Source organism: Pan troglodytes, chromosome 4 (genome assembly GCF_028858775.2).
Source record: "Pan troglodytes isolate AG18354 chromosome 4, NHGRI_mPanTro3-v2.0_pri, whole genome shotgun sequence".
Lineage (NCBI taxonomy): Eukaryota > Metazoa > Chordata > Mammalia > Primates > Hominidae > Pan > Pan troglodytes.
Window position 1 is genome coordinate 111,134,991 of NC_072402.2, and position 15,249 is coordinate 111,150,239.

General features: G+C 40.2%; 1 protein-coding gene across 1 annotated transcript in view; it reads right to left on the reverse strand.

Moving 5' to 3' along the window:
• MCC (MCC regulator of WNT signaling pathway) overlaps positions 1-15,249 on the reverse strand; it is a 463,570-nt gene that overhangs the window by 392,398 nt on the left and 55,923 nt on the right. The gene's annotated exons all lie outside the window — the stretch shown is intronic.

The window sequence follows — 15,249 nt, forward strand, 5'->3', positions numbered from 1 at the left end:
ACCTCATGATCCGCCCACCTAGGCCTCCCAAAGTGCTGGGATTACAGGCGTGAGCCACCGCACCCAGCAGTGAATTGCTTTTTTATGCTCCTGCCTAATATATACCTTTCCAAAATGCCTACAATTGTTTTAAAATCTACAGGCATTTTAGGAAAAGTCCCATACTTCATAAAGCAGAGCTGCTTGTTACTAAGCTACCAGTGGCCATGCTTTCATTTGGGGAAATGCTGTTATGGCTTTAACCATTGTTGCCTAAGAGGTCAGTGATTTCCCTGTGCACCAGTGCAGCAAAGGAGGTCCACTGAGGCACCAAATAGTTTCCCATTTGAAAAGCCACAACCATGACAAAACTTGGAAAGAACTTTTCATCTTGGAGTTCTAAAAGCCAATGACATTAAAGTGCATTTTTCTAGATTTCTTATGCACAGGTGTAAGGGACAACATCAAAATGTCATACAAGGCCAGGCACGCCTGTAATTCTAGCACTTTGGGAGGCCGAGGCAGGGGGATTGCTTGATGTCAGGAGTTTGAGACCAGCCTGGGCAACATGGTGAAACCCTGTCTCTACAAAAAATACAAAAATAAGCCAGGTATAGTGGTACACACCTGTAGTCCTAGCTACTCAGGAGGCTGAGGTAGGAGGATCACTCACTTGAGTCCAGGAGATCAAGGCTACAGTGAGCTGAGATGGTGCTACTGCACTCCAGCCTGGGTGACAGAGTGAGACACTATTTCCAAAAAAAAAAAGTCATACAAAAGTGAAAATAAGAAATAATTTTCCTAGTGTCACTTATAAAGGATATGAGACTTAAATACTACAGAATTTAGAAGGTGACTGCATACTGTTTGCAGTCATTTCCTCCCTCATGTCTTTTTTGGAGATATAGCATCTAAAGCTACATGTTGGATTTGTGTAAGGCCTACTTCTTTTTTCCCTTCTATTTGATAGAGGCTTCAGGTATGATCTCAATTTTCAAATTCAGCAGCACAAACTCAAATCTAATGAACCCCGTTTAAATAGGGGTACACGTTGTGCACATGTACCCTAAAACTTAAAAGTATAATAATAAAATAAAACAAAAATAAAAATAAAAAAGAAAAGAAAAAAAGGTGAAATATGTTATATGAATTATATCTCAATTGAAATAAAAAAAGAATTCATTCATTGTGCCAAAGTTTACCTAAATCTTATATTTAAGATTAAATATAAGATTAAATATACATATGTTTAAATAGACATATGTTCATCTTCCCAAGCAGTGGGAGACCCCAGCTTAGCACACTTTCCTTCTTTTCTGCCAACCTCCAGCCATGTGAAATTTCTTTACCCAGTTAAGCCTTGGTTTGGGCAAGTGAAAAAGGGATTAAAAATATCCACCTCAGAAGTGTATTGTGAAGATTAAAGAAATACTGTATGTAAAGCTTTTATGGCAGTGCCTGGAACCTAGAAAGCACCTAACAAGTGGCAAAATCTTCATCATTATCATCATCATCATCATCATCATCATCAAGATGAGTACAAGAAAGTAGCCATTTAGCAAAGTGAAAGCAGAACAGACAGAAAACGTATATGAATCTATTACCACAATTATGGGTAAAAAGGGCCTTTAATTATTTCCTGACAAGTTGCAGACAAAACCAATCAAAAAGCAATGAGTTTCCATGCTGCATCAAGCAGCACCGCATCACAGAGCTCCTCTTCGTGTCTCTCCCAGAACATCACAAAAGGCACAACCAACCAAAGAGGGATGCGTACTTGCAGGAGAACTGAACAATTAAGGGTATGCAACTAACAGAAATGAATTCATTGGGAAAAAGTTTGGCAATTCCTAAGAACGTTAAACACAGAATTACCATGTGACCCAGCAATGACACTCCTAAGTATACATATATCCAAGAACACGTATCTGCTAATAGGTATGAGGTTTCTTTTGAAGGTGATAGGAATATTCTTTTTTTTTTTTTGACACAGTCTTGCTCTGCCACTCAGGCTGGAGTGTGGAGTGCAGCGGCGCTATCATAGCTCACTTCAGCCTTCAACTCCTGGGCTCAAGGGATCCTCCCACCTTGGCCTCCCAAGTAGCTGGGACCATAGGTGCATGCCGCAACACCTAGCTAATTTTTTACTTATTCTTCTTCTTTTTTTCTTTTTTTTTCTTGGTATAGATGGGTCTCGTTATATGCCCAGGCTGGTCTCAAACTCCTGGACTCAAGCAATCCTCCCACCTCAAGCTCCCAAAGTGCTGGGATTACGGGTGTAAGCCATCATACCCCGTTGTGATAGGAACAGTCTGAAATTTGATAATGGTGGTGGCTGCATAACACAGTAAATATATTAAAAACCACTGAATTGTGTACTTTAAAAATGGTGAAATACAATAGCAAAGACTTGGAACCAACCTAAATGTCCAACAATGATAGACTGGATTAAGAAAATGTGGCACATATACACCATGGAATACTATGCAGCCATAAAAAATGATGAGTTCATGTCCTTTGTAGAGACATGGATGAAACTGGAAACCATCATTCTCAGCAAACTATGGCAAGGACAAAAAACCAAACACCACATGTTCTCACTCATAGGTGAGAATTGAACAATGAGAACACATGGACACAGCAAGGGGAATATCACACACCGGGGACTGTTGTGGGGTGGGGGGAGGGGGGAGGGATAGCATTAGGAGATATACCTAATGCTAAATGACGAGTTAATGGGTGCAGCACACCAACATGGCACATGTATACATATGTAACAAACCTGCACGTTGTGCACATGTACCCTAAAACTTAAAAGTATAATAATAAAATAAAAATAAAAAAGAAAGAAAAGAAAAAAAGGTGAAATATGTTATATGAATTATATCTCAATTGAAATAAAAAAAGAATTCATTCATTGTGCCAAAGTTTACCTAAATCTTATACTTAAGATTAAATATAAGATTAAATATAAAAATCTTATATTAAGATTAAATCTTAAATATAAAAATCTTATATTAAGATTAAATCTTAAATGTAAGATTAGGCAAAGTAATTTAGAAAAATTATTTTATGCTATCCATAGAAGAAAAAAAGCAAGTGCAACAACAACAGCACCAAAAACAAGTTAGACGCAAAGAATAACAGTTAAAAGGAAAAAAGAAATCTGACAGCATTTGCCACTTGTAAAAATTTCTGTTATATGAAGATTATATCAAACAACTCAGGACAAACATTTTTGCCTTATCCCTTGAGCAACTTTGTAAGGTTTTTTAGTTTACTTCAAGGGATAACACTTCAAGCAGGGATCATCTCTATGAAATAAATTTTAATATACAAACCTGACAGTAATTCTTCTTCTCTGAAAGACACACTACAGATTCCCAAAACTGAAGTTTGGAACCAAAACCAAGAATCCACGTGACAGCAGGCCCAGAGGTGGACCTTCCACTGCACACCAGTGTGCTTATAAATAGGAAGAAGTATTATTCTATTTTATAAATATAAAGGACATGCTAGTCTATTTTCCCAAGGGTCTCTCAAATCGGGCCTGCCATTAAGCCTATTAACCCAGTTTTTTCATACCAATGATAGTAGGCAGGGAGGACGGCAGCACAACTATTTTCTGTTTTTCCTCCTACACTGACTTTTTTCCTGCTTAACTGCCTTTCCAGGGATATATCAGGCAGTTAGCTCTTTTTGCTATTTGGAATCAAAGGATTCTAAGCACTAATGTTAAATATAATATATTCAAGCTTCTAAAATACTCACTGACTTTACATTATAAATCAGTAATTTGAACTTTATAGAAGTTTACAATTAGTAGAAATTCCGCAAAAGAATTTTATTTATTTATTTATTTTTTTGAGATGGAGTCTCGCTCTGTTGCCTAGGCTGGAGTGCAGTGGCACGATATCAGCTCACTGCAACCTCTGTCTCCCAGGTTCAAGCGAGTCTCCTGCCTCAGCCTCCTCAAGTAGCTGAGACTACAGGCACGCGCCACCATGCCCAGCTAATTTTTGTATTTTTTAGTAGAAACAGGGTTTCTCCATGTTGTTCAGGCTGGTCCTGAACTCCTGACCTCATGTGATCTGCCCGCCTGGACTCCCAAAGTGCTGGGATTACAGGTGTGAGCCACTGCACCCGGCCTCTGCAAAAGAATTTTAAATATGACCTTTACCCCCACTGGATTTTCCTGGAATAATTATTTCAGCAAACTTCCCTAGACTTACTGCTCAGAGAAAATAAAACTCTTTAATTTCATAACATTTCTAACTGGTCAGAGAAATAACATATTAATGGTCCATCCTCTGTTATTCACACATATTAAGACTTTCCTAGGCAGTATGATTCTAACAAGGCATCAATACTTTTTGTATCCCCATCTGTTAACTATAAAAACTTCACTTTTCCAAGCTCACATTTACAAGACCCTTTCGCTCATCTGGGTCAGACTGTCTGCGACAGTAGGAAGGACCCAGACTCTCTTCCTGTGACTCTGTTCTACCAGTTTTCACTTCATTTTCCCCACTATTTCTGCTAAATAAACATCCACGGAGCTAATGTATATCCTTGGATCTAGCTGCTGACTCCTTCCCCATTGCCTTTGTCAGTTAATTTCTATTTTCACTCAATTCCACGCTCCATGAGGCTCTGGAGTCCTTGAAATAGTCAATTTCCTAGGCTCCAGGGGTAATTTGCTATTTTCTTCACCATTTCCCAGTTCCCTGGGGTCCTTCCATTGCTAATGCTAGTGACAGTATAAATAAGAATATGATAGTAAGATTGCTTCATATAAATGTTTTTGCCACTTTTTCAGCTTTTACTGAGGTATTTGAAGGCCAGAGAAGACAGAATATAAATTAGTGAATCCCTAACAGCAGCAATAAAATTATAGTTAATTCAGTCAGTGCTGTGTTGGTGAAGGTTTAACAATAGGCTCTCTGGGGAGAAAAAGCCTTGATTTGGAGCATTTGCTGATTTCCATGGTAAATACACTCCGGCCATGGTTGATTTGAAGCTATCATTGTCACATCACTGAATATGACATCTAGTGAGGAGACTGATTAGAGATGTGCTGTACCACACCATGATACAGTATTTCCACCATACAGATACAAGAGATATAAACAGCCCCAAGAGCATGGATAACTGTAAATATAGTAAAATAAATAGTAAGTGATGAGTTTGAGCATTTATTATATTTGTTGTTCATGTAATTTATTTGTTTACAAGCTTCTATGATTTAATTTTAAGTTATTTTTGTCTTTTTAATTGACTTTATGATTTAGTTTTTAACAATGGTTATGTTTAATAATGGCTCACAAAATTCCTGAAAATTTAGCAATTTGCTTTTGCAAGCAAGTACGAGCCAGCTCCAGTGCATCATTGATTATAGGATATAGGAAAGACCTACACATAACCTTCAGGATGTTGTGGCATTATCAGGTATGGCCCAGCTTGTTGCAGCAGGCCTGGGTGACTTGAAGAGCCGTGGAATCTGGACCTGGATGAGCCCAGTGGAGATGCAAAAGGATGTAAGAGGCAGAGTGAGCTGGAGGAGCTAGAAGAAATCTGACATGGCATCGGAGATAAATAGGAATTAGTGGATCCTCTAAAAAATGACTGGGATGACAGAGACTTCTAGTTATACTTGGTAGATTTAATATACTTAGTTACTTTCCTTGTTCCCTTTCAATGCCTCCTGAAACCATCCTAAAAGGATAAAAGAATAAAAAAGCACAAAACTACAGGAGATCCCCATGACTCATGGATTCTGTGTTTGCAAACTTGTCTACTCAGTAAAACTTATTTGTAGCCCCAAATCAATACTCATCGTGTTTTCCACAATTATTTGTGAATGTGCTCAGAGTGGTGAAAAATTTGAGTCGTCCAACACACAAGTTCCCAGCAGAGGCTGAACAAAGCAACACTCTGCCTTTGTTCTGGATCTCACACTGTAAACATCATCCTTTTCATGGTCTATTTAGTGTCACGTTTTTCATACCTTCGTGCTTTTTGTTGATGACTTTGCTGTCTAAAGTGGCCCCCAAGCACAGTGCTGAAGGGCTGTCTGGTTTCCTAAGTGCCTTGCAAAGAATATACATGTTAGATAAGCTTTGTTCAGGCATGAGTGACAGTGCTGTTGGCCATGAGCTCAATGTTAATGAATCAACAATCTATATTAAACAGGGTGTCTTTAAAAAGAACCTATACATAACACAAAGCTATGTGTTGATCCTGGGCTCACAAGAATCTAATCCTGTGTTTCCCCTAGAAGCAACAATTCAATATTTACGAATTCAGTGTTTGCTGCAACTTTCTAGAACATAATTACTGTGAATAATGAGAATTAACTGGTATAATAACGAGGAGAACAGAAGTGATGATTAGAACAACTACATTTCAAAAGTTACAAGGCATATAGATGAGTGGAATCAGCTCACCAGAGAAAGCCAGTATTGGCCAGGCTCAGAAATAGGAGAGCCAGTGAATGCAGGTGATGTTCATAACAGGAGAATGAGTTGAAGGTGTGTGTAAGAAGCCATTAGATCTCTATTTCCCACCCCAACCCGGCACAGTCAAGTTTTCTCAACCCAGGCAGAAAACTAATTTATTTTCTACAGTGGCTGATCCCCACTTGCTTCTGGACTCAGGGTTACCATTCGTAGGATAAGGTTATCATCCTGAAATTGGGGAATTCAGGAAAAGTCCTCATGGAGAATGGTAAAACTGTTTTTCCCTTTTCCTCCACTCAGCTCTGACAACCCTGGCTACTAGCTTTATACCAACCAGATGGCAGACTGAAGGACATCCCTCTGGGGATACTGCCTGGGCCAAAAGAAAATATCTGTGTGTATTAGGAAGGGGAGGGAAGAATCTCTCAGTGAAACAGCCCTCTTAGATCATCCTACGGTTAATCCCACTGGTCAAAAAGTCATCCTCTACACACACACACACACACACACACACACACACACACACACACACACACACATTCTAATCAGCTTTGTTATGCCTCGCCCTTAAATATCAGGAACAACTGAAGACTAATAGGTATTTGAAGAGGGCATCTAATATAAAAGAGACAAAAAAAATTAAAAATATAAAAAAGAACTCATAGGAAACAGAAATAATGCTGGAAGATTAGATAACTTCCAAAAACCTATCATGGACATCAGTATATAGTTAAACAATGACATAATTTTCACAGAACAATAATAAGTTTTAAAAAAGAACACTCAGTCCAGGTGTGATGGCTCACACCTGTAATCCCAGCACTTTGGGAGGCCAAGGCGGGTGGATCACTTGAGGTTAGGAGTTTGAGACCAGCCTCACCATCATGGTGAAACACCATCTCTACTAAAAATACAAAAATTAGCTGGGTGTGGTGGCAGGTGTCTGCAATGCCAGCTACTTGGAGGCTAGGCAGGAGAATTCCTTGAACCTGGGAGGCAAAGGTGACAGTGAGCTGAGATTGTGCCATTGTACTCCAGCCTGGGTAATAGAGTGAGACTCTATCTCAAAAAAATTTTTTTTAAATTAAAAAATTAGAAACCACACCCAGAGAATAACATTAACAAAAAACTCTTAAAAATTAAAAGCAGGAACTGAAATTTTAATATACAAATTGAAAAGTAAAATTGAGAAAATCTCCCAGAAAATAGAACAGCAATGCTAGGAGTGAAAAAAAAAAGAACTAGAAAATATGAAAGAAAGGGTCAAAAAATAAGCTCACTTTGCAATATCTGACATCTAAATTACATTGGATGAATTACAGAAAGAATGACAAAGAAGACCGAGGGGAGGAAACTATCACAGATATAATTAAGAAATTTCCTAGAACTTAAGAATATCAGTTTCCATGAGATAGGGTCCACAAAGGACCACAGAAACAATTTTTTTTAAAGACATGAAATATCAGAACATTGGGCAAAGAGAGAATCCCAAAAGCTTTCAGAAGAGAAAAAGAGAAACAACAACAGGTCTCATAAAAGGATTGGGAATCATAGCACCTACTTTTAATAGCAATACTGAGTGCTAGGATAAACAATCACTTCAAAATTCCAAGAGAAAACAATTTCTAATCTCAAATTCTATGCCCAGTAAAACAATCAATCAAATGAAAGGGCAGAATCAAGACATTTCTCAAAACATTAGCTGTCACATATGCTTCTCAGGAAGCTACTGGGAGAGGGACACCACCAAAAGGAGGATGTTCACAAGAAAGACAGAAACACAGTATATTGGGCTTGGGTGCATATAACCAATAACCAAGTAAAAGTGGCATAAACAAGAAACAATTCTATTTCTCTCCTATGTGACAAGAAGTGAGACTACTGATCTAATCAAACATTATGATTAGGAGAATAGGTAAAGGGGAAGTGGGTGCATATTTGGAGGGAGGCCTTAAATCCACATATTCCTTGGTGTAAAATCAATACACAATATCTACAATTGAAGAAAACTTGAAGAAACAGTAATATAAGCAAATTATTATAAATTATAGAAGCAAATGTGAGAAGAATCAGCTAAAAGTGTCATCAGTGTTACAAAGAATTGGCCTAGGGCAGGTGGACAGACGAGTGTTGTTTTTCATTAGGGATTTTGAATATCTAGTATCTATCTGACTTCTTAAACCATGTATAACCTTGTTCACCATGCTGGGGGTGGTGGAAGTGGATGGAGGGAAGATGGGTGGGGAGAGGCCAAGGATCTATGTCATGGGAGTTGGCAATACTCTGAAGCCATGGCAATAAGGCATCATCAAGTGAGTCTGTCAGCCGAGGGCGGAACCCAGGCAGAAGCTCAAAGAGAATTTCCCTTCCTGGAGGGAGCAGACAAGAACCAGGCAGGCCAGGTCCTCAAGGGACTGAGGGTTGGTAGGTTTCCAAGGCAGGCAGCCAGGCCCAGGAAATAAGGCAAAGTGGGGACATGGGTTTCAGAACTGAGACACCAAGCCAGAACCTGTCTGGATGCCAATGCAAGCAGATGCTGGGCCCCAGGGTGCTTGGAACTCACTCCTTATCTCCCTCTGGCCTGAGATAAGGATCAGGCTCAGATTGAGGCTGGCAGATGAGGGCCACAAGGGAAGCAAAACTAGAAACATGGGAGGCTTGACAAACAGTAAGTCAACACTGGATCTGAGAGCTATAGGTCATTGTCATCCTTCAAAATGTCTGTTAGTCCAAGACTGGGTGCCATAAACAGCCCCTCAAAATCTATCCCCAGGACTAGTTAGTTATGCTGTATCCACACAATGTAATAGTATGCAGCCAACGAAACAAACCCTGAAGGTTCTGGGAAAGTTTTTCTTTTTTGAATTAGGTGTCATCATTTCCTACTTTCTCTTTCTATGTTCTTCATGCCTGAAACATGGTACCTGGCAATGCAGCAACACCTGCGTGGGTAGAATCATCTTGTGACCCTGGGGCAATATGCATGTGAACATGCCTATATTCTAAGAATGGCAAAATGTGAAGATGAACAAAGAAAAGGAAAAGGTTCACTGAAGACATCATTAAGCCATCCACCCCAGAATTCATGATGTCTCAAATAAAATAACTAAACACATGCCTAACCAATGGGCCTTCCTAATGTGATGGGGATGGATTTAATTGGAAACTAAAACTTCTAGTCTTTCTAATATTTCAGAAACTTAAAATTCACTCCTCTATAATGCGATGGGAGTGCAAAATGAGTTCAAAACTCTTCCTCAGTACTCCTGTTTGGAGTAACTACCTCTCTACAAACAAAATCCACAAAACTCATCCTCAAAATAGCCTTTGAGGACTCTGAAGAACTCAAGGTATATGAATTTAATCATATCTTGCCTTATCACATCCTAATTGATATATTTTTTCTATCCCTATGTTGCAGGTGGGGACTCTGAGGGACACATCTTCTTCAGGTCTAGCCAATTTGTTAGGATAATAAATTACAAAACACATTTATCATCCTCAAAAGTTTGCTCAAAATAATTTTGAATGTATCATATAAAGGATATTTATACCAGCTTAAAAGCCCTTAGCCCATTTAAATGAATTGCTTACTTTGAAAAAGCTATAATAAGAAGTTGGTCATTTCCCTAATATGCAATTAAAGCAATTAAAAACATTTCCCAAATGCTTATGTGGACTGCTGCTGATACAAACTGCTGTCGTTTGGGAGTTGACTGGAAAGGTCCCACTGATTTCTGTACATGGAAGAAACATACTGTTGACTTGTAAGAAAATCAAGTTATTCAACTTAATGGATCAGTACAGGAAACAAAACTCTGTTTGCCAAGCAGAATATTTCGCTGTGTTTATGTTTCTCCTGATCTAAATGTGCTAGCTTTGAATACTGCTTTTAAACTAACATGCACAAGTGGCATTTGATATGGTCTACTTTATTCATTAAAACAAAGTGAAGATTATTATGGAGTCACTTTGAAAGGTAGTTTGGGCTTTCTTAATTAATCCATTACACTTAACCTTCCCGTATTTTACTCCCTGCAAGTCTTGCAACCATTATTAACACTATACAAATATGTTTTGCATTATTAAATTTAAGAATTCAGTACTCAGTAAAATTCTCTGCAGGAATATTGTTATTAAATGAGTTCATTAAACCTAACCACACTAATTAACAGCCAAGTGATGAGGAACATTCATACAAAAGTGAACTATATTCCATCTTCATAACCTCTCTGCTAATTCTAGCAAATGAACATAAGCAATCTCAGGAAAAAAAATCCAGGAAAGTTATAGAAACCACACATACCTCAGTGGAAACCAGCTCCTCCAAAATAAATGTACAGGCTTGTCTGAAACTTGCTCCTCATCACATCATCTATCAGTAATTTTCAATTAAGTGTACAATGGGGTCTAGCTCCACCCTCCCTTATGCCTGTAATGACATGACTGGAAACGTAGGGCATTTTAATTCTACAACTATTAACCAGTCCCAGCTGGCCACAACTCAGCATTTTCAGAGGGCTCCTACATATAAAATCTTCAACCTCTAGTACAAGGATGATCTCTTAACCACAAGAAAAACAAATGAATCCCAAGTAGAAGAATGTCAATAGATTTTAATGTATAACTAATATCTACAGACCCCTGCCCTCACCCTTATTCCCTGTAGTGGATGCTGGGATGCAGCACCACACCCCTCTTTACCGACTGAAGCATGTGTTCTCTCAGCTGCCAGCAGGGTTGGCTGCAGAAGGCTTATGACTGAGTCCCTTCCTGGGAACTGCTTTCTGTGGAAGGCAGACACTTATGCCCCTTCCCCAGAGACACTCCATATCCAATGACTATATGATATGAGGCTACAAAGGCCTAGCCCTCTTGCCTCAACTCTTGGCTATGCTGAAGGACAATCTTATTTCCAGAACTTCCTGTAAGGTCAGCTGAGACATCTCCTGTAAGTCTGTCACAGTTCAACTTCTCCATGTGCCTAATCCTGCTTCCTTCACTCCCTCACAGGTGTTGATCCCAAGTGTAATCCTAGGGAACCCGACTTAAGGCCTCCCCATCTGAAGAACACAATCTCAAGGAAGAATTTAAGGGGAAACCTGTCTACACAGTTTGACTTTCTGTAAAGAAGTAAGTTAATTCCAACTAAACACAGTTGGACTTTTTAGTTTAAGGGTTCAATTCCTCACAGTCCAAAAGACATTAAATAAAATTTAGCCATCTTAATAGAACTGTCTTTGAAGCCCCTAGGTTCACTTATCTTAAAAAAACAAGATTTACTTATCCGGCCGAATTGTTTCCCAGTCTAGCTAATAACCTAGACCTGTTAAGGTAATAATGTTGGGTCAGAATTTATATCTGTAATCACACTATATCTAAGTATACCATTATCCATTAGCTCTCCTTCACCGAAGAAATAGGACAAAAACTTTACATATACTCTTTTTGAGGGGGACTGTTGTATACTGGATTGTGTTCCCCTTCCCAAATTCATATGCTGAAGCTCTAACCTCCAATGTGACTCTATCTGAAGACAGGGTCTTTAGGAGGTAATTAATGTGAAATGTGGGTCATAAAGGTGGGGTCCTAATCCAATTGGACTGTAGCCTTATATGAAGAGACAGAGAGAGAGAGAGAGAGAGAGAGAGAGAGAGAGAGAGAGAGAGAGAGAAAGATCTTTCTCTCTGTGCCTTGTGAGGACACAGGGAGAAGGTGGGTGTCTGCAAGCTAGGAAAAGAGCACATCAGCCAGCATCAACCAGCATCTTAATCTTTGATCTCCTAGCCTCCAGAACCATGAAAAAATTAATTTCTATTATTTAAACCACCTAGTCTATGGTACTTTGTTGTGGCGGCCAGGGCTGACTAATATAGGGGGTGAAGGGACATGTAATGCAAGTAAACTAAAGCACTTAATCCTCACAGATGCCTCACTTGTTTTCCTCTTTAGCTCTGCATCACTCCTTTTTCTCAACCTCTTTTCTTCAGGTCCTTTTTCCCCCTCATTCAGTGTTAGTGCCTTTGACTCAAGAGTGGTACACATATTTTCAGGCCCTGGCTAGATCAGTTGGTGGTGTTCTGTTCAGGGTTTCAGAGGCTGCTGGGTCATGGCCTAAAGTCTATTCAGAGAAATTCTGAGGGCACTTCATATAGTGAGGAGAATTTGGAAATAAGGTGGCTGAGAGCTAAATAAGCAAACATATAAACACATGAATGAACAAAGAAACTAACACAGTCAATGACATTAGTAACATATAGAAGTAAAACGTCCTGTGAGATAATCCTGTGGGTGGGAAAACACTGAAACCTAATCAAGGTCACGTCTTTGTACATTCAGGCCTGAAATGCAATCACAACAGTCACTGTGATCTAAGCAACTGCCAGGAGAGCTCATGAGTTCACAGATGGAAGAAACCATTGGGATTAGCCATAGATTTCCCTTCTATGGATCCAAGCAACCTTCTCATTAGAACTTGGTTGCCTGTTTCTCTTCCCCACTCGGGAGTGACAAAGTATGTGTGACTCTGTTAATACATGTGTTCCATTGCACTTGGTAGTCATTTTTTCAACACTAACTTGGAAAAATGGTAGCCTCGGAGGTACATCAATCTTTCATAAGTTTTGTTAACATGAATTAGCTCCACTGAGCTAGGTCATGCCTGACGGAATGCTAAAATCTAATTTTGGACCATGAAGTTCCTAGTAGGACAGAGCACTAGGTAAAGTTCTTCCTATGTAGATAGTTGGCCTCCCTTAGTTATTTTAGGTAAGCTGGAGCTGTATTAAAGGGGAGCCTTGAATGCTAGATTTAAGATGGGCCTCTATTCTCTCTGCAACAAAGGTCCAGCCCTCTGACGGTAGAAACATAAGTAAAATTTCATGTTGAGAAGATGACATTGGCAGTGTATGAAAGACAGGCTGGAAGCTAGACAGAGTAAACAGGAAGGACAATTCCTCAGGACAGTTGCTCAGGGTGAGGATTTGAAATGTTCTAGTGGGAATCAGAAAGCATGTATATGAGAGGTAAGGCAAAGAAAGAATCAAGAGGTCTTGCCAACTTTGTTTGTAGGAGGGCATGGAAAAGTAAGTTCTGGGGTCTGGTTGAATGTGAAAAATAGAGATGACAGAAGCTGGTACAGAGGTCAGAATGTGCTAGTTGGAGGGTGGTCAGCGTGAAGAGACAGCAGATGGAACTGATCATGAGGGCCTGTACTCTGAAGAGAAGCTGGGTTACAGGAATAAGCTTCAGAGTTAATAGTGCAGGGTAAACTTATGGAAATGAGTATGAACACTGAGAGGGGCACATGGAGAATGGAAAGGAGAGGGACCAAGCCTTGTTGAAAGCTAAAATGTGTATGGTAGGAAGAGCAATGGTCTAAAAAGAAAAGGAGCCAGTGGCAACAGAGAAGAATGAGGGAAATTGAGAGCTCTCAAGAGATAGCTATTGTGTCAGAAGAGTAGGAAGTGAGATTATCTGCTGAGGGAGAAAGGAAGGGGAGGAGCTTGAGGTAGTGAAAGGATTGGAGGAGTTTTCCAGTGGATTATGGGAGAGAGTTGAGAAGAGATGAAGAAATGGCTAACTGAACAGTGCTAAGGGCCTAACCAGATTAGTTGCATATGGTAGGTGTATTAGTTTGCTAGGGCTGCTATGACAAAGTACCACAAACTGAGTGGCTTAGACAACAGAAAAGTAGTGATTTACACTTCTGGATGCCAGAAGTCTATGATAGAGGAATTGGCAGGGCCTTTCTCTCTCTGAGGGCACTAGGAAAGGATCTGTTCCAGGCCTCTCTCCTGGGCACCAGTCATATTTGATTAGCATCTCACCCTACTCCAGTATGATCTTAACTAATTACATCTGCAATGACTCTATTTCCAAACAAGGTCACATCTTGAGGTACAAGGGGCTAGGACATCTACATATAAATGGGGTGGGTGAAGGGCTTCCTGGGGCATTAGAAAGCTAGAAGCAGAGATGCTGTTCAGGGACACCTGAGTACCGACTCTGGTTTCTTCCTGCTCCTGCAACAGGCCATGAGGCTATGGCCTTAGAGGGGTATACCTTGAGGCTGTAGTTTAAAAGCTAACAGTGTGACCAGGCGCGGTGGCTCACGCCTGTAATCCCAGCAGTTTGGGAGGCCAAGGGGGGGGGGGGCGTGGATCACGAGGTCAAGAGTTCAAGACCAGCCTGGCCAACATGATGAAACCCCGTCGCTACTAAAAATACAAAAATTAGGGCGGGGTACAGTGGCTCACGCCTGTAATCCCAGCACTTTGGGAGGCCGAGGTAGGCAGATCACGAGGTCAAGAGATCAAGACCATCCTAGTCAACATGGTGAAACACTGTCTCTACTAAAAATACAAAAATTAGCTGGGCATGGTGGCGCACGCCTGTAGTCCCAGCTACTTGGGAGGCTGAGGCAGGAGAATTGGTTGAACCCAGGAGGCGGAGGTTTCGGTGAGCCAAGATCGTACCACTGCACTCCAGCCTGGAGACAGACCGAGACTCCGTCTCAAAAAACAAACGCGAGACTCCGTCTCAAAAAACAAATAAACAAACAAACAAAAACAAAAATTAGTTGGGCATGGTGGCACGTGCCTGTAATCCCAGCTACTCAGGAGGCTAAGGCAGGAGAATTGCTTAACCCAGAACCAGGAGGCAGAGGTTGCAGTGAGCCAAGATCACACCACTGCACTCCAGCCTGGGCTAGAGCGAGACTCCGTCTCAAAAAAAAAAAAAAAAAAAAGAAAAGAAAAAAAAATAGCTAACAGTGTTGGCTCGGAGCTGGAGTGTGCCTGGGCTTTAACCT